At 35.3% G+C, this 27,777-nt stretch overlaps 1 protein-coding gene across 22 annotated transcripts in view; it reads left to right on the forward strand.

Moving 5' to 3' along the window:
* Positions 1-27,777, forward strand: part of bru3 (bruno 3) — a 457,921-nt gene that overhangs the window by 330,977 nt on the left and 99,167 nt on the right. The window contains exon 1 of one of the 22 annotated variants that reach the window (XM_066294033.1): positions 2,926-3,067. The exons of 20 other annotated variants lie outside the window; for them this stretch is intronic. The gene's annotated coding sequence lies outside the window, so the exon portion shown is untranslated. Of the gene's footprint in view, positions 1-2,925; positions 3,068-27,777 lie in introns of those variants that run through there. One more of the 22 variants, XM_066294042.1, reaches the window with a different exon arrangement.

Below are 27,777 nucleotides of genomic sequence, written 5' to 3' on the forward strand. Positions count from 1 at the left end.
GAATTGAGGTATAGAGAAGAACTCATTAGATAACAGTATGCAGAGCAAGAATAATTACTAATATTTTAGGAGATAATATAATATATCGCGTATGGAGTTGGCTGCACGAAACCCAGATCTGAATGTGATAGGGCATGTGTAGAATCAAACGAAGCGAAAGTTGAATGAAAGGGAAGTGGAATCTCAAGACTTGAATGCATTGGAAAATGCGATTCGTGAAAAATGGAAAGCCATTCCTCGAAACCTTCTAGGAGCTTTGCTAGATAGCATGCCAAGACATGTAAAAGATGTATGTCAAGATCGCAAAAGACCAACCAAGTATTAATCTTTTACCTTTAGTTTTGGTAATTGTCATATAACGGAATCAAATTAAACATTATTAATATAACTTTTTGCAACAGAGAAATATGAAATACGGGGAAAGTACGTTTTCCATCGTGATAGGAGCGAAATAGCGCATATTTAATCGAGAAATCGAATAGCACGAATCCAAAAGATTTTCTTACACTTTTCCCATTGTAAAATTTTTATATTAATAATTTATCTCCTTTAGTTGATCGATTCTTCACGGTCCTAATTTTATATTTACCTCTCCGTACAAGCGTAGAAAATTGAAAGTCTACTATGCAGTTTCATAAATATCCCTCAAACATTTATTTGACGATACCATACCTAACCAAAACACATTACTCACATTTTGGATTGATAACGAACATATTTTCTTTAAGGTTTTATATTACATTTATCTGCTGGATGATATTACTCAGTTTAAAAATAATATTGAGTGCACAAACGATTCGGGATTGCAGAAGCAGACTCAGAGCCATCATGGTCTCACTCTTGATAAAAATTTTAAAAAGCTATTTTTCGGGTTGTTAGTCATTTTCTCAGTTACAGAATCCCAAAAATTCACTAAAACGTCGACAATTACTGATTGCAACTACACTTTTTCATAGTAAAATGAATCCAAAAGAATGATTGCGGCTTAAACGAACTAGGACTTTTAGCCATTTTTGAACGGATATATTGAATCGTAATACGCTAAAGTCAAAGCTCAATGCATTAATAAAAATTTTGTTAAATATGAACAATAGCGCATACAAACTACAAAACAGATCGCGCTGAGACTAATTACCAAAATAAGACACCCCGGGAATCCTCTTCACAATCCATCCAAGGCACACTTATATGAACGGACACTAATGACTACAATGACGGAAAGACTACTACAACTACGATCCAAATGGAAAGGCAACCACTACAATTGGACTATACTCAATCCCCTTTGCCTAACAAGACAAAGTAGACAATCCCGCTTCCTCTTGCCTTCCACTACACTGCTGGAATATTTCCAAGAATTGTGATTTTTTTCTTCTTCCCTTTTTTTGTGTATATTTGATTGAATTGCAAAAAAGAAAGGTAAAATATTATGTAAGGGACAGAAAGGCCATTGAGGCCGATAGCTCTTTCTTAAGCGAATGAATATTTCCTACTACTACTACTATGAATAATAAAGAAATATTTTCAAAAGCCAATACGCCTGACAGCTATGCGTGTACTAGTAAGTCGCTTAAACTTTACATAAAGTAAAACAGACTCCTTAAATACTTCAATTAAAAGTAAGAATGCTTAGACTAATCGATTGCGTTAACGATCGCGAAGTGTTTTTCAGGGTGTAGAGTGCTCTCGTAAAGTATGAAATAAACTTATTAACATCAAAACTAACATATGTTTGAACAAGCCTTCGGACATGTCGATTTTGTAAAAAAAAATTGTTTTAGCTATTAGTGATATTGATGGTGTCATCATTGTCTGAGATATCACGTTATGGGCCATTGTTTTATATGGAAACCCACGTTTTGTTACTCAAAATCCTTAAGAAAATATTTTTGAAATATAAACCGTAGAAAACATGAAAGGAGTACATAAGATTTTTTTTAAAAAAGTGGCATTGACTTAATTTTCAAAATTTACAAAAAAAAAATTAAATATAATGTTCAAACTTAGATCCATTCGCTGACTGATAATAAGCAAGACAGTAAATAAATTCCTTTTGAACACTGTCGATGGCATCTGGAATTGTAAGTAGAATTTCTTCACAAATTCATCTTTTTAAATCGTCCAAATTTAAGGGCTTAGTGAAACACGCTTTGCTGTTTAAGTATCCCCACAAAAAACAGTCAAGAGGTGTCAGATCAGGTGAACGAGTTGGCCACTCCATAAATCCTCTTCGTCCTACCCAACGATTTGGGAATCGTTCGTTTAAGTATGCTCGCGCAGGTGCTGCATAATGAGGAGGCGCATTATCTTGTCAAAATAGTAAATTTGTATTTGGTAGATCGGGTTCTGCTAGATTGGGATATAAAGTAACTGGTACTGGTAGTACATCTTTTTCTAAATAACTTAAATATTGTTCTCCAGTTAGGACCCCGTTAAAAAAAAAAACAAAAAACAGAATTCTATCACGTATTATGGCACGCGAAATATTCACATTTTAAGAGTGTTAGCTGTGAGAATACATCGCCTAATGGGGATTGTTAGAAGTTCAGTAATGATAGTTTTAACGGTTCACATGGTCATTTAAAGTGAATATGATTTTATAAAAATTATTCTTTTTATAAGGATTTTATCATTGTTGCACAGTTCTTGCATTTCTTTGCAAAACCGATTTCGACGATCGAAGTCATTTTCCAAGAGCGCATGAAACAATTGAAATTTATACGGATGGTACTTGTTCGTTTTCAATGTTCTATGCCCAGTAAAAACGGCCTTATTAAACAGAGATGAAACGTTGTTTACTATGAAATGTGGATCTTCTTGCACTGCTATCGAAATATTAATTTTTTCGCCTTCTGATATCGAGGATCGACCAGTTTTAGGTATATCTCGGCCATGTCCAAACTCTCTAAATTTAGGAAAAAGATTTGTACCTGTGTTTTGGTTAGTTGGTTGCCGATCAGGATGTTAAATAATTCGTGAACTGCTGTTTGGACACCTTTCAAATCCTGGAGAGAATTTCAGTTTTTCCCTTTCGGTTATCTTGGCCATTTTTACACGATTTTAAGTGGTAAGTACTACGCAAATAATTATGCACACAAAATGCAAAATGATTTGGACTTAACAACAAATATTCTGGTGCCGTGAAAACTTGTTTTTTTGTTTTTTTTTTGTTTGTTGCCGTGGATATTAATAATAAGAAAGATTGGCTTGCGTATTTGAATGTTATTTTTCTCAAAATATGTGTTATGTACTTCCCTAATTTTTTACGATCGATACCTCAAAAAATACATTCTCTAATATAGTTTGAATAAAAAACGGCCGATGACATCATATCGAGGACAGCAATGACATCATCAATACGACTGATATTTAAAAAATCATGTTAGTTTTAATAACGATGAATTTAATCCATACTTTACGAAAGCGCTATGCTAAAGCTGCTGTCTGCAAACTCTTGGCGTTCACCCTTAGAACTTCAAATGTTGGAAATGGCTTTTGCTTCTGTTCACGACCATCCTGGTTCGCGCCTTTTTTGCATTAGGGATGTCAAATAATTTAATCTAAAACTTATAAAATATCCTTACTGGCGCCTTAGTCAAAGGTGCAGCCACGCACATTATGCGTTTTAAAATTGTCGTTTCCCTTCAGCCACACGAAATTGTGCCCGCTCGTCAGAAAAATGACATTTTAATGAAACACAGCAGAGACTAAAAGGCACTTCTTGTCAAACACTTTTAAAAAAATTGCAATTTTTTGTCATGCTCAATAACATACCCACCACTGTGGTACAGTACCTACAGTAAGTCATGTAGAAACTAACAAATTCACATCATGTGTTTCGAGACGTATGAATAAGCGTTGAGAAACTACAAGAGCCCTTTAGAAATTCGTATTTAGGAATTTCTATTGTACGTTCCAAAGCCCCTAGGAAACAAATTTCTAAGAATTAGACCAGCAACTAACATATGCGACTTAGATTAACTACTTAATTATTCTTCGACGCTTCATTTGAAGAAAATCATCAAATGAATGCACCTAACTTCATGATATGCAAGTTCGAAATATTCGACGTTAGTTGTGCTCAGTGTACCAGGAACATCTACATTCCGATAATTACCACGAATTCAGCGTTTCTTAAAGGTTAATAGGAAGTAGAACCAAAGTAATCTTCCAAAAAAAATTGAAGAAAAACCCAATTAGTAAGCAATTATTAACCTCCCAGTTCATTTTAAATTTCGCTTGGGTTCACATTTCTTTAGGCACTCCGGTCGGCTTCATTTGAATTTCATCTTCGGGATAGTAAGATACTTGTTTAAAATTTTCGGGGCGAATTTTCGAGTCCCCCTTCGAAATGATCTGATATGAGATATTATGAAAATGGTAATGGAGAATAGCAATTTTATTAAATTGACGGTTCGCTGAGGCACTTTCATCAAGGAACGAAATTTTAATTGCTCTTTTTATGAATTGTTAGATTGAATATTGCAAATTTGCAATTCAGACGAGCGACCAACTCCAGGACCCCTATCGGAACTGTGTCTTACAACTAACTATTAATAGAACAACAGTTTAGTTAAAATTCAAGCAATGCGAGTCAGAAATCCAGCGGGTGTCTCCGGATTTAATCAGCCACTCAAGAATATGCAGCTTCAGTTATGCATGAATTTAATTGGACTTTCGAGAACCATTGTCGAGGAAATTATTAGGGCTAATTAAGGGTCAGATATGTTCACGAACTGGCTAGAATTGACTAACGAATATTCCGCAGGCACCCGGAATGAATGGATATCGATCCAGGATATATGAAAGTTTTAACAAGCACATTATTCGGTCCAGAAAACCAATACCAACAGCCCACCGCTGGGTTTCAGTGTGTGATCGCTAAGGACTAGTGGAAATGTGATCCATTTAACTGTTCAATTTTTAAATATGTACCTTAACCTGTGTGCGAATTTTTCGCACAATGATACAAGTCGCCCAAGCTAAATGAACTATTAGGTCGTGCAGTATGAAATGAGCAGATTCTCGAAATGCCACATTCAACTGCGAATAACTTCACTCTAAATCTACATTTGGACTTGACTTTTTTACGTGGAAAAGGCACATTCTTCCTCTTTCGATCAGAGTTTAAAGTGTTAAAAATTATTGAAAAGTTTTATTTTTATAAAATTTTTTGTGCATCCATGCAAAATAGTGAAATTCGTGTGTTAATGAAATATGAGTTCCACCGTGGAACCACAACAGCTCAGACGGCTCGCAAGATTATTGATGTGTTTGGTACTGAAGTCACTTCACAGCAAACAGTATCTCGTTGGTTCATGAAATTTCGTTCTGGCAATTTTGACCTAACAAACGAACCACGTGGACGACCTGAAACTCAAGTGGATAACGATCATCCGAAAGCCGTGGTGGAAGCGAATCCACGTCAAAGTGCGTTCGAATTTTCGTTAATATTCAGTGTCACCAAAAAAACAATATTGACTCATTTGGCTGAAATGGATGAGGTGAAGAAGCTGAACAAGTGAGTACCGCATGAGTTGAGCGACATACAGAAAGAACGACATCTCCAAGCTTGTGTTTCTTTGTTGTGCCGATATAATAACGATCCATTTTTGAATCGGATTGTTACTTGTGATGAGAAATGGATCCTACATGACAATACCAGACGTTCATCGCAGTGGTTGGATCAAGGTGAACCACCAAAACATAGTGTGAAAAAAAATCTTCATCAAAAGAAGCTTATGGTGTCCGTTTGGTGGTCCAACGCAGGTGTCATCCTTCACAGCTTCATGAAACCTGGTGAATCGATTACGGCTGATGTCTACTGCCGACAACTGACCGAAATGATGAGGCAACTGACGGTCAAGCAGCCAAGATTAGTCAATCGAAGCGCACCGCTATTGTTGCACGACAACGCTCGGCCGCACACCGCACCAGTCACCTCGGCCAAGCTACAGGAGTTGGAATTGGAAACTATTCATCATCCACCGTATTCACCCGACTTAGCACCCACTGATTACCACTTCTTTCAAAATTTTGACAACTTCTTGGTAGGGAAAACATTCAACTCCGACGAGGCTGTCAAAGCTGCCTTCCACGAGTTTATCGACTCCCGGCCTGCAGGCTTTTACAGCAGGGGAATCAATGAACTTCCCGTTAAATGGCAGAAGTGTTATCGATAATGGTGGTGCATATTTCGATTGACAATAAAAACTTTTCATATGAAAAAAAAATGACTAAAGTTTCAATTCAATTCTACTCATTTCATACTACACGACCTAATAGAATACCGAAAAATGCCACGTTTTCTGCAAGTATCCTTATTAGTTGCAAAGGCCAAAGAAATTTGCATAGATCGGCTCGTTCAATGGTCCACTAAAAGCGTATGTGTAAAAATTAAAGGTCCGGTTTAAAGTGACTTTTTCGTCCACAGTTCCTGGAATTAGTTATTCATCGAAGCCTGCCTGCGTTTACAAACTGACTATTTACATGCAAAACAAGGAATATAGCCATGTTGTAAATTGTAGATACAGTAATGGAGGAAAAATAATTTTACTAAAAAAATTGTTGTGGAAACAACTGCAATTTTTAAAGCGATGGATCACTAATTAGAAGCTGGTGAAGCAGCTTAGTAACAATCTTGCAGACTCAGGTATTGTAATGTTCAATTTACCGGACGCAAATCGGCACGATGCCGTACAGAGTAAACAGGTCTACCTGGCTGTTATGAAATAAAATTAATCAGGAATGGGGCGCTATGAAAATAAATGTTAAGACTGATACCTGGTGTTCAGGCACGTATGAGGTAGTACTATTAAGGGCGAAATTACACTAGTGGTCTACCGTGGAAAAGTATTTGAAATAATTAAAACTAATTTCTGTTTTTCTACCCATGTTGAATACATGTTGATAAGTAAGATTTATTCATTGATTTAAATTTTCATGATTTCCCAAAAAATTCTTATTCTAAGTTTTTTTCAATTCTAAGAATAATTTTATTAATATTTAAAATTCTGTTATTCTAGGCATTCCTATTTCATTCAACTTCGGGGCAACGGAATATTTTCAAATAGTTGAAAGTTTAGTTTTTTGTAAAGATATGAGTGGTTTGCGCCCATGGCATTATGCATATGCAGAGGGTAACGTTCAGCTCAGAATATCGAAATATTTTGAATACTACGCGTCCTATGAAGAAATGTTTAGTATCAAGCTTTAATCACTCTGAAAGGTAAATGTATTGGTGTCGGAGTTAATTCTCCTCCGCCCTCTATGTGGACGGAGTGGGGGCTAACTTTTTAATTTCAAATTGTAACCCCAAGTTTTAATTAAATACTCGGATAATACGGCTAAAAATAAGAAAAATTAGTCCGAAACTTTTTTTTAATTCATGCTAAAAAATACTGTAATGAAAAAAATTCAATATATGTACATGTACACACACTACATGTAGACATTCAAATACACCAAAACCATTTCGATTTTCTCTCCTACGGTCAAATACTCTATCGTGCAGCAGTGTTAACAAGAGAATGTTTAAAAGTTGATATTTTATTTGTTTACATTTTTGCTTATTTGTCACGTTTTATTACCATGGAATTTTTTTTGTTGCACAGAATTTTTTTTTAAGTGGAGGTTGCCGTTTGAAATATGAATTGAATTTCGTTTATTACAGTATTCTCTTGTATAAATAAAAAAAATGCTACGGACAATTTTTTCCTAGTTTAACCTGTATTATCCGAATCTGTAAAAAAATTAGGGTTGCCATTTGAAAATAAAAAGTAACCCCTCCGCCCACACGAGGGTGGAGGGGAAACAACTTTAGCACCACTACATTTTCCCCTCAGCGTGATTAAAGCTTGACAGTAAACGTTTCTTTGCAGCATACCTAGTATTCGGGATATTTCGATATTCCAGCTTAAATGTTACACACTGTACAAACAGAATGAATAGAGGTTGTTCGTAAGTGGCTCTAAGCTAAACTTAAAAGGTGTTTTGCTACACGTTAAAAATGTTTTATCCTCGAATCCCATTGGTAACGCGGTCGATATGAAAGAATCTTATGAAAATACGAAAACGATTGTGTTGCGAATTAAGTATGATGCCCACCAATAACAAATCTGCGGAGATGTGAAAGTAGTAGCTTTTCTGCTTGGACTAAAATTGGGTTATACCAAAATTTTTTGCTTCCTCTGCGAATGGGATAGTCGTGATGGAAAAGCGCATCACGAAGGAAACATTCGGCCTCATCGTCAGTTACTTCAACCTGGGGAGAACAATGTTCAAAACAACCCTTTAGTTGACTAACAAAAAATGTTACTTCCACCGTGGCACATTAAACTAGGGCTTATGAACAACTTCGTAAAAGCAATAAACCAAAAAGGCAGCGAGCTTTCAATACCTTTGTGAAAAATTTTCAAGATTAAATGAAGTTAAGATCAAGGAAGGTATATTCATCGGTCCTCAAATAAGAAATTTAATGAACGATAATAACTTTGACCCTGTTTTGAGAGGTGAAAAAAAACTTGAGACAGTTTCCGTTTTTTGGCAAGAAACTTCTTAGGAAATAAGAGGAGTGACAGCTATAGTGAACTTGTCGAAAATCTGTTATTACACACCAAAAACTGGGCTGCAACGTGTAACTGAAAATTCACTTTTTCCTTTCTCATTTAAACTTCTTTCCTGGTAACTGTGGGGCATTCGGTGATGAACATGAGAAGCGCTTTCATCAGGATATCGCAACGATGGAACAACAATATCAGGGCAAATGAAACGTTTCCATGTTGGCGGATTATTGCTGGACTCTTTACCGAGATGTTTCAAAAGCAGAATACAAGAAGGCAGCGAAAAAATTACGTAGCAATTCTGCGGATAAATAGAGGGATGTACGATGTTTATTAATTTTTGTAAAAAAAAAAAGTAGAATTTTTGTTTTCTCGAAAACCGAAACTAATTTTGAAATATGTATTATTACTATTTTCATAATGAGCCGGTCCAAATGAACGAAAAAAAAAACTACTTTATGTGAAAAATACTTTTTCAAAGTCAGAATTTTTAGAGCAGCGTTGGTAATGTGCTGTGAACATTAATAACAGGTGAAGTTCCCCGAGACTAGCCTGCCCTTAAATTAAAATTAACAGCACATTGATCATTTGCAGCCCTTAAAATTCTCTCAACCGAGCAATCTGATTGCAACATCTCTTGAAACTATTTATTAGACAATTGCAAGTCGTAGGTCTAACGATCATCGAATTAATCCACGATTAATGTCATTTTCCACAGTAGATAAGATATATTTGCATGTTTACGAATAATTGGGTTGCAGATCGTTATAACTGAAGCCCTGCCTAAAAACTTTATTGAAAGAAGGCGCCGCTCGAGGGGGGTGTGAAGGCCCGAAGTGTTTGCACCCTTGGTTTAGAAAACTTCCGACAAAACGGGGCACATAACGCACAACTGCAAATTAATATTAACAAAGCTAAGGCTTGGTCTGCCTCTCCGAAATGAGGCTTTATTTTCCTAATTAGTTTAGTTATAAGTGATTTTACACAAACCGAGAACTAGAGCGTGACAAAGGGTTAATCTAAATGTTGGGTACCGCTCGCGGACTGATACAAGATTCTCCTTTATCCGGATTAATTTGCCGCGAGTTACTCACTCCAAAGCTACATCTTAAGCCTTATTACTCAACGTATTAGATTGAAATAAGTAGGTATTTAACGAAGCATGTACACAGGTTTCGTACCGAAAAAACTCGAATCCTGATAATGTCGGAGAATGGTCCATCACGCCGAAATGATTTATGAGCCTTCGGCAACGAGTTGTGTACGATTTCCCTAACAAAAGGAAAAGAAAGAAGAAATTCAATTCTTATTCAACTCTAATCGATTAAACGTTCAATTGTGCCTTTCACCACGGCTTATTGGCGTGTAGTAAATCAGCAGCTAGAAATAGTGCTTTCCAGCAACAGGCACATATAGCAACTGGTGGCCCCTGGAGGAACTGGAGGATTAATTTTTTTGTGTTACATTATTTTGGGGAGATCGTAAAAATGATTTATTACCTGTAAACAGAATTTAGGTTTTTTTTTCAGGGAGGAAGGGTTTGCTCGCTCATATTGATCGTAATTAATAATTATTACCGTTCTTTCGAATATTGATCATAAAGGATCATAAATATGCCCGAAGGACGACCGCGTTAGATGTTATGTCAGTTCGGGAAATGTCATGTAGAAAATAATGGTCTAAACAAATTGGTTTCGAAAGCAAAAATAGTTCGAGTTTGCTATATTATTACGCTGAAGATTCATTATAGATATTGATGCACTCAAAATATCCTCTTCCACGATTACAGACCCAAGATATACGGAAAATCAGGATCCCCCTTGTGCTAAAGTAAATAAGAACTCGGGCTCGCAGTTGATATTTGAAATCGTCGTTCGTTATCAAGAAATTCATACCTACCTGGTGTAATCAGTAGAAACGAAAACGTTTTGTTACAATTAAATACAGCACATTCTAAGCTGTTTGTAAATAAAATGCAACAAGGCCTAGTCTTAGATTAGTTGCTACGCAGGGAAGGGGGTGTCTTCTATTCAATAAACAGAAACTTTAGGCACGGTGGGCCCCGAGCAACGCCTCGGAATTACATGACAAAGCCACGAGATTTTTTCACTGTTCTTATTTTGGATCTATACTGACAATCTAGGATTTAAAATTATTTTCAAAGTATACAAAGTGTTCCAAACACATGCAATTGATCAAAGTTGCATTTTTTTAATGGGGCCCCCTGTATATTATATCATTTTTGAATTCAGCCATTAAAATAAGATAAAGTTTGATTAAGATTTCCTAACTCTAGCGATTTTTAAAATAATTGATGTTTTGTCAAAATGCAAGACAGTTTTCAACATTGAACCTCTCATCCGATATTCAAGTTTTTAAAACAAAATTTTAATAGAAAGCCAACAATGGAACAAATTTTGTACTGCAATTTTCAAAGAACCAGCAAATTATACAGGGTGTTCTTAAAGTTGCTCCAAATTTTTACAACTTTTAAATGTTAAACAACTTCTTCACTTTAAACGGGACACCCTCTTTGTCGTGTTGCTGTTAAATGCCGAATTTACTTATCTACTCAACACCATCAGAGGTTCCTATACTTGGCCCTAGTCATTTTCGCAAAACCATATATTTTTAGAAAAATATCTAAACACGCTGTTTTTGTGTTATGCCACATGAAACTGCCGAAATATCCTTGCAATTTTGACATCATTTGCATTGACATCTCGTTTAGGCCTGTCATATTTAATTAAAAGTGATTTGTTTATTTGAAACGTTTAAAGATTTTAACAGGAAAAATGTTTTCACATTCGGCACCAGAACGAATAGACATGATTACGGTAGGAAAATTTGCTATATGTTATAACATTCACGTTAGTTTCCTTCCATGATTTTATCCAGCGTTTCCACGCAAAACTTTGGGCTGCAATGCCATGAAAGGCACAGGCGATCATTACAACAATTAAATACTCTATTTCTTCCTATAGTTTGGCTAACGCTTCAAAGCATCTCCTAGTTGGTTGTGAAGTTACTTCGAATTTTCATTGTGATGATCCGAACTCAACTCACGGTTAGATAACATCTTCACTGTTTAGTATATGGATCACGAAGTACTTAATACACTCGGCTGTCAACGGCCTTCGCTTGTGACTCGCAGCAACATTTCGCACTCGTGCGTTAAGAGTTACTTTCTTCTCTTGTCATGTAAATAACTATCGCACCACGCGGCTTAAGATGTTCTCAGCAGGGCAATCTTTAGTAAATCTCATTCTTTCTAACTCTTGTACTGTAGGTGGTAGGTAAAAGTGCGTCTTCGATCGGGGTATCTTAATTTCAGTGATGTATTTAAATTATTTAATTTATTATATAAGCCACAGGTAAGTTCTCTCTTCTAAAAGAGGCCTTATTGATTGATACGCCTTGTAAACCTATTTATAGCAATAAATCCGAACCTAGACATAAAACAAGCAGCCCCTAATGTAAGCATAAATTAATTATGACTTGCCAGTGGGCCAAGGAAATAGAATCTAATACCTACCTCCTAGTAATTCTTTGATAATGATATTTGAATAATGAATAATATTATTTTCAGTTATTGCGAGCAAAATTCTATTAAACCATAATTGTTATTCTGCTCCGTCAGTTTGTCCGTTTCATTAAAATTCAAACTATTTGGAAACAGTAATCAAAATATCCAAAAATACAAAAATAGGAGCTTTAGCATTTTTAAAACAACGCACATTTGACAAATTTTACATCTAACCTGAATTTACTTAATTTTCAATGAAACCCACAATGCGCGCCGCTGTATACAAGGTGTCCTGCATTTTCTTGACCAGAAGTTATCTGACAATCTCGAAGGAATAGACCGGCGGGTTAAATAAAAGTCTAAGATGGCGGCAGAATGAAAAGCGAAATTTTCGAGATTCAGGGTGGCTCAAAAAAGGGCTATCCGCTCAAAAATTACGGAGCCTAATTGACCGTACCCGTCTATTGACCTTTGACGTTCGAACAATTATCATATCAGGATTGGAACCTGCGAGAGGGATTTTTGTCTCTCCCTTCGCTTCGAGGTCCTTGCTATCTGGAATACAAATATGTCTGATAGTATGGTATTGGTAACAAATAAAGGGCAATTCATGTTTTGTCAAAATAATCTTTTGCTGTAAAATAACTGAAATTTGCTGGAAAATGGCTCCCCATATAATTAAGAACCTCATCCTCGTAACAGTAAACCAGTATAAATTCAAAGCCTTGTTGTAAAATAGCCCAATAGTGATTCGTTTTAAACTAAATTGCAGCCTTAAACTTTAATCCCTTTTGCATGCGTTCGCTTTGTTATTAGGTTATTAAAGCAAATTAGTCAATCCAAATAGGATATAAACATAATGAAATAGAATTAATGTTGGTTCGAATACAACGCTGTTGGCTTTATGCATCACAGGCTCACTGGCTTGTTATTTTGGCATTAGGCAACTGATTTTAAATAAGTTGATGGGATCAAAATTAGACTCCATTTCTGCGTGCCCAGATATCAATAAAACCATCCGAGATTGAGATATTTTATGAACAAAGATTTATTTTTTATTGACGCTCTCCAAGGAACGACGACTCCAAAACTTTTAGCTCTCTAACCTGCCCTCGAAGTTCGGCAATGAATTATTTAAAATCAATATTTGAAGGGTATAGCGAAAAAAACATGGTATGTCCTCCGGACAAGTTTTTGAGCTAGATGAAATTTTAAATCGTGTTATCCAAATGCATCACTAATGACTGGCCCAAAATAAGGTGTGCACATTACTAAACGTGCATATTAACAACTTTAGGTGCTATATAAAGAAATAGTTCCGTTTGTTAAAGTTAATAATATATAAACAATTCGAAGGCACAAAATGTGCTCAAAAACAGGGTATGTCCTCTCGGCGGCAGCTGGACCACAGGACCTGCAATTAACCGTACGATGTCGAGTGTATCGAAAACTTTCTACGTATCCACCAGATTACAGTTATCCGGTAGTTCGCTATTTATGTCGAAGGTTTGAGGCAAACTTGGCGGTAACTGGTCAACAGAATTCCTTCAGCACTATTAGGCCCTTCAATTTTTCCACTTTCACTGGTATGAGATCTAGGGTAATAATAATTTCACTAGTTTGTAATATTGATCCCAGTGAGTATACGTATAAAACACATGTTTTGTATTCAGCAGAGAAAAGGGAAACTTTTTCAGATGCGCGTTCTCTGAAACTAAACTCCAGTCCATAACTATGTTTTGGGTAACTTCTTCAACACAGAACTGTGACGGTTTTATGCGTGAGGTTCTTATCAGCTTCTTACCAATCATCTGGAGTTTCATTTCTTTTTAATTGTTAATATTGCTCGTATTTTGGTTACATTCCACCTGCGAGGGACCTGTTTCTGGGAAAGTTACTTGTACATTGCTTAATCTCTTCATTTCGTGCACCACGTAGTGCATGAACCGAAGTATAATAAAATTTTTGTTTCGCCCAACGGCACCATCGCAGAAAATGTGTAAATTTTTAACCGTGTCCAGCATGTAATTCTATAAAAAATGCACCAAAAAAGTTGCAACTTTATTCGGACTTTTCTTCGCAACTGTTTCTGGATACGTGTAGAAGATTAACTATCCCGAATGCAAGACATGGACGCGAAAAGAAAATGCCGACAATTCCCTACTGTATTACAGGGTGTCCCATGTTCAACTTTCAACACGGGGATCGTGAAAACCGTAGAAGTTAGAAAGTCGGTTAAACGAAGACAAAGTTGTGTTCTTATGAGAGAAGTTCCTTGCTTTTTCAATTTGAAAAAAAATCCGATTACTTCTGGATATATCCGTGAAAAAACGATAATTGCAATTTTCCTTTAATTTTTTTCCTGTCTTAACCAGCGTAGAAACGTAAAAATGGAGAAAACTTTGTTAAGGCACTTTTTCCCGCGGTACAAGATGAAAATAGTTTTTCGAGAATACGACATCTCGGTGTTTCAATGCCATCATCAACTTCTGTTTTCCTATTAGGGACCTTACCTCTAACGAATTTGGTTAGTCATTGATAAGTGAAAACAACCATATGGCACACTTAGAAATTTGCGACGTCTATATCAAAAATATAATTTGTATTTTTTTTATTATTTGTTTGTGTTCATTTCAGAAATAAAAAAAAAGGTTTTTCTTGAATATTACGTTATCAGTTCTTTTAGTTCTTAATCGATGGTATTATTAGCCTTTATAACACTAATTTGAAAATGCTCTTTGAATGTACGAACAACCAGAATGTTCCAAATACATTTTCAAAATACTTGACAATGAATATTTCTGATCAAAACGCCGCAAATCGGCAGGCGCAACACATGGTTGTCATTCTGTCGCCAACGACAAGCCGAATTTGTCAGAAGTCAGGTCTCTATTTGGAAAAAAAAAGTTGATGATGGTATTGAAAATCCGAAACGTCGTATATCCGAAAAACTATTTTCATATTGCAATGCGGGAAAAAGTGCCTCAGGAAAGCGTTCTTCCTTTTCAAGTTTCTATGTAATTTAAGGCAGAAAAAAAAAGGGGAATAGCGATTATAAGTTTTTTTCCGGATGTCTCTGGAAGTAATTGGAATTAAAAAAAAATTAAAAAGGCAAAGTGCTCCTCTCATAAATATACAACTTTGCCTCTATTTAACCCACTCTGTGTCTTCCATAAGTTCCAAGATACCCATGTTGAGAGTCGAATGTAGGACACCTCATAGATATAGATGTTATTCATGAAAACTTTAGGCAGTGATATGTTCTTCTGAAAATCTATAGCTATTACAAGACGCTTTGCTTGCGAACGTGAACTCTTCTTCCGATCGTAGGAAATGTACGCCTCTCTTTTGTGAAGACGATTCTCTATAGTGAATTGCTCTATCTTCTTAGCATCACTCTCAACTGACAACATTCTCAATGTTGCATGAAACTTATCACATGCTGAACACGTACTTGTATTTGGATACCCAAATGACAAATTGAATTTGATATTAAATACATGGTTGTAGGTATCATACGAAATATTTATGTTGGGATGCTTTTCCTAAAACATCTTGAACGTTTTCGTAATGTTTAAATTTTCAAGGAGGTATTTCTCCTTTAAGCCATGTAGACTTTAGTTAGGTGTTTTTGTCCTAAAGGAGTTAGTATGATCCTGAATAACCTTAAAGTACTCCTGTTTTAATTTTCTATGTTTGCTGTTATGTTTTCGTCGTTTCAATTTACAGGGTGTTAAAGCAAAAACAAAAATTTTGTAACTCATTGATAAATCTTACATTTTGCGATGAAATTTTACACAATAAGGTTTTTTGATACAACAAATCTATCTAAAATGTGTATTTTTAACTAGCATATATGTGACGACCCCTACGTCGTACACGTATTTGCAAAATCTAACGTAACTTTTTAAGTAAACCTTGTAGTTAAATTTTTTGCATAAATTAAAAAAAAAACAGATATTTTACAAAGAAAAGGTATACTTAAGAAAAGTGCGAATCTCTGACGAATCTCGGCTTATTTTTAATTACATTTTACCCAACGATGAATTGGTCGGGATAATAAACATCTCTGGCCAGCGCGAAGCCCTGACTTGAACCCACTAGACTTTTCTGGGGGGATATCTAAAATCTTTGACATACAAGAAAATACCTAACAGCAGATAAGACCTGTGGGATAACATTCGGGAAAGGATAAACGAGATTAGAAATGAAAACGGAATTCATTTCAGGGCGAGGCACAATTTTGGCTTAAGACTTGGGAAGTCTATTCAAAAGGTTGGTGACATTTTGAAAATTTACTTTAGTGTGATTGCATTATTCTTTTTGTTATTTAAATATTAAAGTTAATTTAGGCAAGTTTCCGTTTAATTTATGTTGATTTTGGAAAATTAATAAATAAATGAAAAAACAAATTCACAAATAATACTTCTGTGAAGAACATTTCACGTAGCATAATAATACATTTTTTCCATAGCCTTTTAAGGACGGCGCCGCTTTAAAAACGTGCTGTCAGCGCACTCATAGCATATATGCCGGAAAGAATACTTGAAAAATATCTCGAGAACTGTTAGAGATACGCACTTTTCTTAACTATACCAGTTCTTTTAAAACGATTTAAAAAAAATTAAGCTGCGATATTTACTCAGAAAATTATGTTACTTTTTCTAAATACGAGTACCATGTGCGGTGCCGCTTCTACGTTAGTTAAAAATATACATTTTAGATAGAGTCGGTGTACCCAAAAACTCTTTTGTGCAAAATTTCGTCTCGAAAACTTGCAAAATGTAATAATATATAATAATAAGCACCGAGAAGTTATAGAAACATCTTTTTTCTTAACATGTTATAAACCGAAAGGTACCAGTTTTCTATAATACATGTTCAATTTAATAGCATAAGTTTTCAACGCTGTTTCGCCCCATATAATGTCACTGGGATATTCTGTATATGAAAGGTATAATAATAAAAACAAGAAATGTCACACCATTCGATAAATTAAAATAATATTATAATAATTAAAAATAATAAAATTTTAAAAGCACTGACGGCGTGGACATTCTTTGTTTTTTCCTCAGAAGCTCGATCAATCCTTGTTCTTTTCCCATCTTGCGATTTGAATTTGTGATAGTAAACCAACACATTCTTACTTTCTCCAATCGATAACTTGAATTCATATCGATCTGATTGTTCTCTATAAGATCGCGCCAATAGTCCAAAAATTAACAAAATGTGACAATCCTTGTTTTTCCCCCATACCCTTCATTTTACCTATAACATATTTATAGCCAGACAATGAAAACGAATTTCATTGATCAATAAATGATAGGAATCGACGGCTCCCAATAATTTCCCAGAGTAAACCGAGGAAAAGGGGAAAATAAATTAAAAATGCATTTAGGGCCCTCGCATTTTCATGATTAACCAAACTTGTCGGTACAATTAAAAATGTATACAATCCCTTCAACGAACTGAAAATCGATATGGTTTGGATCTATTCTGTTTGTGCAGAGACGTGCCTGCGTTACTTTGTTGTTTGATTAGTGCATAAATGATGATTAGAAAAAGAAATTGGAGTAATTAAAATTGACAATTTAGAGGAATAGAAAACATTCGCAATACAAATAGAAGTAGTCGCGATATGCAGCATTCAAGGGGGCACAAATATTGCACTTTTGAGAAACACTTATTATCCTCCTTCGTCCTCATCTTTAAATCGGCTTGCGATTTCGTCTATTTATTCAATTTATTCTCATCTCGTCTACTTTACTTTTATAAAATAATTGTCCTCACAAGCACTGTTCACAATGCGTATTAGTTCCATTTTTGGACTTTTGGAATATTTAGTTATTGTTTACTAAGTGATATTTTTTCTTTTCAGGTGAGTCCCATTTTTTGATTAGCAACCGAAATGGTTATGTACCTATAGGTAAGTTTTGATAAAAGAGACAAATTATTATGTAAATAGACATATAGTAATTAATTATAAAACAGAAGTGTGAAAATTTCTCCTGTTGATGGGAAAAATCTTGCATTGAATTCCTTTGTATTGTGTGTGATCTAATTAATCGTCCCTCTAAAATACTTAATTTTTGATTTTTAATATCCTCCATTTGATATTGTTAGAATTAAAAAAGGGTTTATTAACGTTGTTTCTTCTACTTCATCTAGCGAAATAAATTTAAAAGAAAAATGAAACTTTGAATTTTTCTACAGAATTATTTATACTTTAGTTACTTTAATCAAACTTGAAATATATCTATTTGAGAGAGAGCCTTCAATTTAATGGCATATACAGGGTGTTTCGGAATAGTATGTCACAAATTTAAGGGGTGATTCTATGGGTGATTTTGAGAAAAAACATTAACATGAACATAGGTCCGTTTTCGTTTCCTGTCTGAAATACAGGGTGTTAAAGTTTGCTATAATATATTTTTTTATTATTATTTTTTTAATAACTCCGGACCAGCATTAAATATTTTTATCAAACTTGGTGGGCGTAAGTGAGGTGTAGAAACACACCTTTTAAGACAAAAACAAACAGTGGCGCCCTCAAGGCCATGACACTGAACATTTCTCGTGAAAAATATGTTCCACCGCTGCTTTTTCAAAAAATCAAAATCGTTTTTTTATTCTAGTTGTTTTTGTTAAAAAAATAATATCTTAATTCTTTTCGTAATATCAAGCCTTTTCAAACAACAAACGGATTAGTTAACGTTGTATGTTATAACAACGTCAAAATTAGTTATAATAATACTTAATTTGTAGCAATTTATAACGACCATTTAGACAAACAAAAATTGAATAAGTTGCTGAAAATGTGCTCCGTTAAAAAAGCGATTTTTATTTTTTGAAAAAGCAGCGGCGTAACATATTTTTCACAAAAAATAATCACGATCATGATCTTGGGGGCCCACTCCTTGCATTTAAATATTCGTTTTTCTCTTAAAAGATGTGTTTCTACATCTAACTAACGCCCACTAAGTTTGATAAAAATATTTAATGCTGGTTCGGAATTATTTTTAGAAAAATAATAAAAAAATATAGCAAACTTTAACACCCTGTATTTCAGACAGGAAACGAAAACGGACCTATGTTCATGTAAAATTTTTTCTCAAAATCACTCATAGAATCACCTTTTAAATTTGTGACATACTATTCCGAAACAGCCTGTATAGATTTTTTGTTAAAAAACTGCTAATACGATTTCTTTCATTTTCGTTTGTAAAAAAATATGCTGCGGATCTTGTTGCTGCAAATTCGACAATTCTTTTCAAACGCAAGACTCCAAGATTTATTATATCTATGCGATGACCACCAAGTTAACACTATCCAAAGTTATCCCAGATCAATCAAGTTGGTAGGCACTGACCAGGTTTTTCAAATTTCTGATAACTTCGCCAGTAATATAATTTTTATAGAAATGAACACGCTAAAAAATTGATCAATTTTCTCATTTCATTCGTTACCAGCTCTGTTTAAAGTATCATCTTGCTAAAATTGCCGATATTAGGCAGCGAGTAGCTCTTCGATCTTTAGCCTTTCCGTCACCTTTCTTGCTAAATCTATAGAAAAGTTTTGTTCGATAACCTTTCCAAACTGCAACAGATGCCAAGGAATACTCGGTATTATGAAATTAAAATAAGCATTATTTTTAATCTTCTCAGTCTACTCTATTCTCTCCTCCCTTTAGAAGTTATTCTTCTGTTGATGTTCCCAGGGAGATTTCGCCTTTCAGTTTTTCTTATCAATTTTGATCTCAATGGCTCTTTAACTGATTAAGTCCTAAAGTATCTTTTAGTCAAGTCTATTCACGGGATTTGATAAAAAAAGATATACATGTATATTATGTATGAAGTAACCGTTCGTTCAGTTGCAAGTTAACTATTCAGTTTTAAAACCTCCCCACTGATTGGAAATTAATAATGGCCGACCAACTTTATACTTGCGACCCAAATTTCCATATTTTCCAGACCGACGATAGACCGAAACGTCTCCCTACTAAGTAGATTGGTCAGCTTTAAACACCTTTTCGTGATAAATCAAAACAACGAATTCCCTTAAATCTGACCCAGATACGAATTAATTTATTTTGGTAGTTAAGCAGCTTCTAAGGATCGGAACTGGTCAGCTTTGTTTCATTATTCAAAGCCTTCGAGTTCTGTTAAGCCGTTTAACTACGCTCCAAAATAAATTAGTAAGTTTTAGAGGCCGGAGACGAACTTTTTTTAATTTTTGTGAAGAAAGTTGAAAAAATATGTTCCTAAATTTAAATGAAAAAATATTTTCATGTTTGTGAGGGATTTGTCTCGAACCACTGATCTAGAATATTGTAAACAAGGCGGGGTAATAGTTTGCGTTCTGGTCCAGCTCTGATTATCAACTCAAACCCATCACTGCGTTCGCGATGAGTACACATCACATTGATCAAAGGAACGGGCCCTTTTCCCACCTCCTGAATTTCGATTACATACAGCGATATTCTATAAACAGTTTCATTACCTTCCTCCTCTTTACACATCAATTTTTAATTGTTATTTACATGTGTCCTTTAAAATACATCGAAATATAATAGTGCTAACTAAATTTTCTAATTAAATTTCCCTGCAAAGGCTTTGCATTACGAGCAAAAAATGCATATGCAGTAATTCCTACATAATAAAATATACATTAATATTGGTAAATTTCTCTTCAACAGGAAACCGTTAATTTAACAGCAAAACACTCCTATTGGCCGCTCAGCAATACGCAATAGTGCAATATAATAATAAAATTTTCTGAATTAAATTTTCGAATGAACATGAAGTAGGGTTAATAAAATAGGAGTAATCGATTCGATAAAGTGCTCAATATAACCAGTGATTGGAGAGAATATAGGTTTTCACTTAAAATGCGGTGCTTTATATATTACGTTAAGGTCGGTTTAATTAAATTCGTCTATGAACATCAAGAATAGTTCGATTGTATACTCGTAAGACATGCGTATAAAGATTACAGCCTTTTCTTTGAGGTCAGAGCTATAAATATTTTATACCTGGACTAAAATTGTACATATTCCGACGTTTAATGGATTTCTGTTCGGCTTGTCTTCAGTGTCTCCCATGCACTTTCTGACTTACAAAAACTTCTACTTCACATCTTTAGTGTTCGAATTCCCCACTTTTTAACTTCGAACCCCATCAGTAATTTTATTCGCTCACTCGGTAAATTTTTCATAAAATTCTCCTCTCACTTTGTGTAATTTTGAACTTTGTAATATTTCATATTCCAACGTGGCACTTGACAGTGCATAACTCATCTCTGTACGATACACCTTTCTTCCCAATATGCTTACGTCTATTAATGGCGCTTCAGTAACAATACCTTAAGCTGTTAGTTACCTATTTATTCTATTTAACCTGGATTAGGGGTCTTTGACGTTTTAAATGCCAGAATTTCTTTTGATGTAGTCAAAGACGCTCACTCCAGTCGCTAGTTGTCGAGTAGGAAAAATGTTATTCCTAACAGCAATATTAATCTAATTTGCCAATAAAAGTGACAGGTGCATTCGCTTATTCAAACTGTAATTTTATAGCTTCCAAGGGAGCTAAAAACCTAACGAATCTCCCTGTTCTCTTGTGACGACACGTTAATAATTCCGGAAGACTGCTATCAGGAAATTTTAATCATAAAATGGTATTGCGTCGGTTGTAACGATTACGATTACAAAATATTAAAATTCGACCTTATCACCCAGGCAAGCAGCGCACATGTGTTAACTAAAGCCCATAAAAATCGTTCGCCATTATCATAAAATATAGGTTCATAAAAAGCTCGTTGACAACTGCTCTATAAAACTCCTTCTACCGGCCTAGGGGGGAAATTCACGTAAGTGCGCTTTTATTGAATTCCACTAAAGATTTTTGTTGTTTCCACCAGCGTTTTTGTCGCCTCTGGAACGCGTAATGATGTAGTTTCCAGACCCTTTTTTATTCGGCTGTTAGGCTGTTGTGATAATGACGCTCATTTCTGTCTGTAGCAAATCTAAAATAACGCTTCCTTGTTGTCTACCTGAAGTATGCCATTATTATCTAACAGGGAGATTATCAGGCATTGAGAGAAACTAGACATCTTTGATAACGGTTAAGGGGCCCTTGTTTTTCTTTCATCTCTTGTTCGCGCTCGAATATTCGTGCCTTTCGAAATCAGAAACTGATTTCTGTTTAATATGTTTCACGTATGCAGGACTATATATTTATAACAGCCAATTGCTTCCTGTTGTAAACCGCAATGACAAACCGTAAAATTGCCCTGCCACATGCTACAATATATCGATGTTCCACTCAAGGCAAAAGACGTTTAAAGGCTTTTTATTCCCAAACATGAAAGCAAATTGAAATGTCTGGTGACATTTATTTTAAGACTTCACACACGTACGAAATTCCCCATCTTTGAGGTTCCCTGAACATGTTTCATAACTTCGCAATGTATGATATACGTTTCCCTAAAAATTTTATTGATGCTACTTTTGCAGCAGAAAGTATTTTAATATAATCAAAAAAATCTTATCTCATTTTTAGTCTCTCATATCAGTGAGTAAATTGTTTTCCGGCCCTGTCTTCAATTTCGCGGGGAGACAGATGGGAAAAAATCCCAAATCATAAAAATTTCATATAGTCACATTACATTCTGTCGGGATATTTTTATGCCGTGTGACACCTCGTATTATTCGCAACGAACCCAGTCGGTTGGCCGTACGCGCCCGTACATGTGTCACCGTTATTTGCAGCCAGTTCAAGCATGCACCTGACAGCTGTCTTATTGCCGAACGGCGAAAATGTCGCCTCATTTCTTCTACCTTGCCGTGGAAAGATCGATAGATACTCATGAACTGGACTGAATTCCAGGCATTTACATATCAACGACGCATATCTTTTTTCCTATGAGACACTTCAAGGGCTGCAACTTTAATCCCGAGCGCGTATTGAATCATCATAAATTAAATGAATGACGAATGCTATTTTCCCTCACACAATTGTCCAACAACGGCAATTGGAATCGTTGTACTTGGTAATTGCATTAGAAACGGTGACTTTATCAACAAATAACTTAATCATAAAACTATTTGGCTGGGTGGAGTTTTGGTGCCCTACAGCTACTAATTAGATCAAAAATAGAAATTACTCAACTCTATGTCGCTAAATTCATATAGAGAGTTTCTCAGACGTAAATTCATCCACTACAAATTGCGTCCCTGCCATCGTCAGTTACAATTCAAACGACAGCGAGGGCGTAATGTGTCATCTACGCATTAGGACAAACGTATATTTTCGCAAAATAAGTTCTGATTCAATTCGAAATATTGCATAGGAGTAGTACGTAATGGACTTGGAGAGAAGTTGTTGCACACTCTTTGAGGAGTGACACGATGCAAGAATTATATCCCAAATCTGGAAATTCCAACACACTCGGAACTTGAAACGGACGGAATAAGAATGAAGCTGGAATACCACTGTAACAAATCCGTTTCACAAAATTTCTTAGGGCATGTTGGAAATCCAAATTCCAGAAGCTTTCTGAATTTATTGTCTCAGTTTATGGAACTGGACTGTTTAAAATCACTGACACTGCGCACAATTTAGTAGACCAAAGCCCAAACCTACATCAGCACCCAGTCAACATCAGACGACACCAGAATCAATCAGTTAAGTAAAGACCTTATTCTTCAGAAAACTCTTCCTAAATTGGTTCACAACATTTAGTACATTACAAAAAACTTGTCTAGTAAGAATTTTGATTTTTTTTTTAATTTAGAAAATGATTAACATACATTTGATCGCACAACTTTCTGTGGAATATATTGAACAACGTTAAGGAAATAAAAACAAAATCAGGGAAAACATCTAGAAGGAACACAATACATTTGCTAGTGTGCATTGAAGTTGAGTAAAAGACTTCTCGAGTGTGATTCCGATTTCTTTCCGGCACGGTCTCTCTAAATACTTGTTTGAATGCATGGGGAACTTTAAATGGACCAAACGAGGTGTTTCTCCTTTACTTCACTTTCTTATCATCTCCATCCAAGCGAGACGCCATTGACATGGAAGTAACACTGACCTAGGCACGTTTAAGTGAATAATAAAAAAAAAGCTGCCTCAACAATTTACTACCTCCCCTATATGTATAGCCTAGGAATTTGTAACCTTTCAATTTCCAATAGAACGAGTAAAATTTATAGTATTATTCAAGACCCTAATAAAACTCCCAAATGCGCTTATCCCATGAAAGAATAAATTATTAGAAGGTCTCCCTATGGAGGGCATCAAGTAGCTGGAATTCGTGTTTGTATCCAGCTCTGGAGTTTTTTGCTGGAATTTAATGCGGCCCTGAGGAGGGCCCTAAATGCTGTTCGGAGGCATAACGGCACGCAAAGTGTAAATTTTAAAATTTGTTACGCTGAAACACGAAACCTCCTTTTAAGTAATTTAAGTACTTTGTACTTCTTTTCTCTGCAATTTTAAATGCAGCAAAATGGTTAATAGTATAATTCAGGTGGGTTAGAAAACAAAACCGGGAAACTAAAGTAAGTTATCCGTAACTACGCTGTAACGTAGGTGGGAACTTGTTATATGTTTGATAATAGAATTTACGTTATAGAACTTCAAAGGCTTTGGATTCGCTCTATACATACCTATATAGTAATGTCATCAACAGGTGTAGATAATGAAACAATTGCAGCAAAACGTGAGGATTCTATTACCAAGCTTAATTCTCATAGTGCTAATTAATTACAGGTGGGTATACGGAATTAAGGAAATAAAATAGACTCTTGAATAGATGGATGATTTTTTTATTACTGACTTCATTGAATTTCTAAAGAAGGGTCATAAATCCAGAAAATCACCTCTAGCGCCGGTACTATTAGAGGCAACACAAAATATGAACAATATATCGAGGCTTTCGTTCGATGCTTCTATGCGAATTTTGCAGACAAGCTACGAACACATTAATAATTTGGCCCTAAATTTGCAAACCATCGACTCTTTAACTTTCTCACCCTGCGAGTAACCCAGATCTCCGTAAGTACTCAGCTCCGAAGAAAGCTGACTCTATTTTTCACAGAGCGGCCAATCGCGGCAATCAGCCCTAAAGAAGGATCTCTGCCCAATCAAAACCCTCAAAGGGGCACCTAAACCAAATCAGTGATTCATAAGAGATTTGATTTCGAATTTGACCTAAAATTTCAGCGTTTCCATTTCAATTGAGCATTCTAATTCGCACAGACTCGCATGCAGCACATACATAAAATATCTGTATTTTATAGTTGAAACTAATTTCTGCCACTCTTCTAGAGGAAGTCATTATAGCTGCGGTTCAAGAAAAATTATCTACATGACGCCCTATTTATCATATCAAGGGTAAGCGTGCCTAAAGGAACCATAACATTGATGTTATTTTATAAAATAGGAAACGTGTCCCATTACAATAACAGAAGAGAATTTTTCCTCAAGAAGGAAAAAAAAAACAATAAAATAAGAAATCATTATGGAGCGCCTGGTTTTCCAGAAAACAAGAGAACAGCTAATAGTTTTGGAAAATGTTTAGGCTTATTCCTTTGATTACGTGATATATCATAATGCAAAAGAGTACGTTCCTCGGTACTATCTGGTGACAGGGCTTTGTAACATATCGGTTGGCCAAGACAGCGGACCAACTGAATATTGCCTCGGTATGTGCGGCGAAGCGTTGAATATTCGACATGCGCCGCCACTCTGCACAGAGACCGGTACTCGCAGGTGTAAACAAACTCAAAGCAGTGGCGCCGACGAAAGGCGTTTAAAATTGAATTGTTATTGCGCATTTGCGGTATTACACAATCAAATTAAACCATTCGTAGTTTTATGTGTACAATTTTGATAGAATTAATTGACTTTTTAAGGCCATCTGAAAACCATGTGGAAAATGAACTAAACTTGAATCCTGCAGAGACCAGTAGTGAGTCTAAAAACGGAGACTTGCATGGGCAGGGTCAACGTCCCGTTTTGAATATTCATGACTGTTTAAACAAAGAAAACAAACATAATTCAGTTAGAAGTGTTGCAACAAGAATAAGCGAAATGGCTGCATTATCACCGTCGACGATTTATCGGGTTATTAAGGCAGAAAATATTATAGGCCATTGTTTTGAAAGGAAAGGGACGTCTCAAAAATTTAAACAAATCGACGATGGAGACAGAGATATTATTCGGAGAATTATCTATAATTTTCATAAGGAAAACGCAGTACCTACACTAGAAATGTTTCGAGGAAAGCTAAAAAAAACTACTCGCATTGTAATTATAATTTCTTGGCAAATTGCGAGCCATTGTGATGGAATATGGCTTTAAATATTTAAAAAAATGATAATTAAATGGTGGTAATCCAGTCACAAAGAATAGTTGGTTTGCGAGGGGAATATTTACATAAAATTAGGGGGTATTGACAGTTAAAAAGACGTATGTATAAATTAATTAGGTGAAACGTGGTTCAACGCTCACAACGTAATTAAATATTGTTCAGTGGATAATTAAAAAAATTGCAGTTCAGATACTCCATGTCCGAGAGGAAAACGAATTATTATTCTGCATGCTGGCGATGAAAATGGATTTGTGCCAAACTGCCTGTTGTTGTCCGCTAAAGATATAAACCAATCCTTTACTAATGACCGCCAAGACATGACTGCTTAACTATTTGAGAAATGGATCGCCCAACTACTATTACCAGATATCCGTCCTAATTCAGTCGTTCCAATGCATGACGCCCCTTGTCATTCCCGGTTACCAGTCAAGACACCTATTAATAGTACAAAGAAACAGGACACGATCAACTTGATGAGGGTCAAAAATGCACATATCCCAGAAGAAATGACAACAAAAAAGCAATTATTACACATAATAAAGTCTTCGATTTTCAAAACGGAGTATAAGGACATACAGTTTTGAGGTTACCGCCCTATTGCGGGATTTTTAACCCGACCAAAATGGTTGGAATGACTACAAAAAAATATTAAGAACGATAAATACGTCATCAAGTTTAAGTGGTGTAGTTTTTGAAAATATCCAGAAGATAATAAGTGAATTAGACAACATACTGTGGCAAAATCGTGTAGCTCAAGTTAGGCAGAAAGGAAACGAATTGCATGTCTCACCTTCTCCTGCCTCAATGATTATATTCAGCCGAGCATCGATAGTGACTCCACTGATGATGAGAACCATGAAACCTGTATTTAAATTTAATTGAAAAGCAATATTGACCTACTAAATTTATTCGTTATAATAATTCAAAAAATATAGTTTTGTTACGCCTATGTCCTGAATTCCCTTAATCTATGCCAGGAGGAGGCTTTTCCCAATTTCATTTGATAATAGAAATACTGTACTCACAGATATATATATTTTTTAATTTACTAAAATATTTGTTGTCACAAGCTTTTTCCCTACGTTCTGAAGACGGTAACAGATTTGTTGCCGAAACATTGAGAGTTTTCGTCGGAGTCTTTAGCAAAAAGCGTATGTTATTTTCAGTTAGTTTTAATTAGGAATAATAAGCATCCCCTACGTGTGTGAGGCATTATACCCCAACAAAATAAAAGCAAACTTAACGTTTGCAAAGTGGCAAAGCTTTAATTCTAGTGGAATAGAAGCGAATGTGAGATAAAAATTTTAGCACGTGAAA

The sequence above is a fragment of the Euwallacea fornicatus genome, chromosome 20, assembly GCF_040115645.1.
Source record: "Euwallacea fornicatus isolate EFF26 chromosome 20, ASM4011564v1, whole genome shotgun sequence".
NCBI lineage: Eukaryota > Metazoa > Arthropoda > Insecta > Coleoptera > Curculionidae > Euwallacea > Euwallacea fornicatus.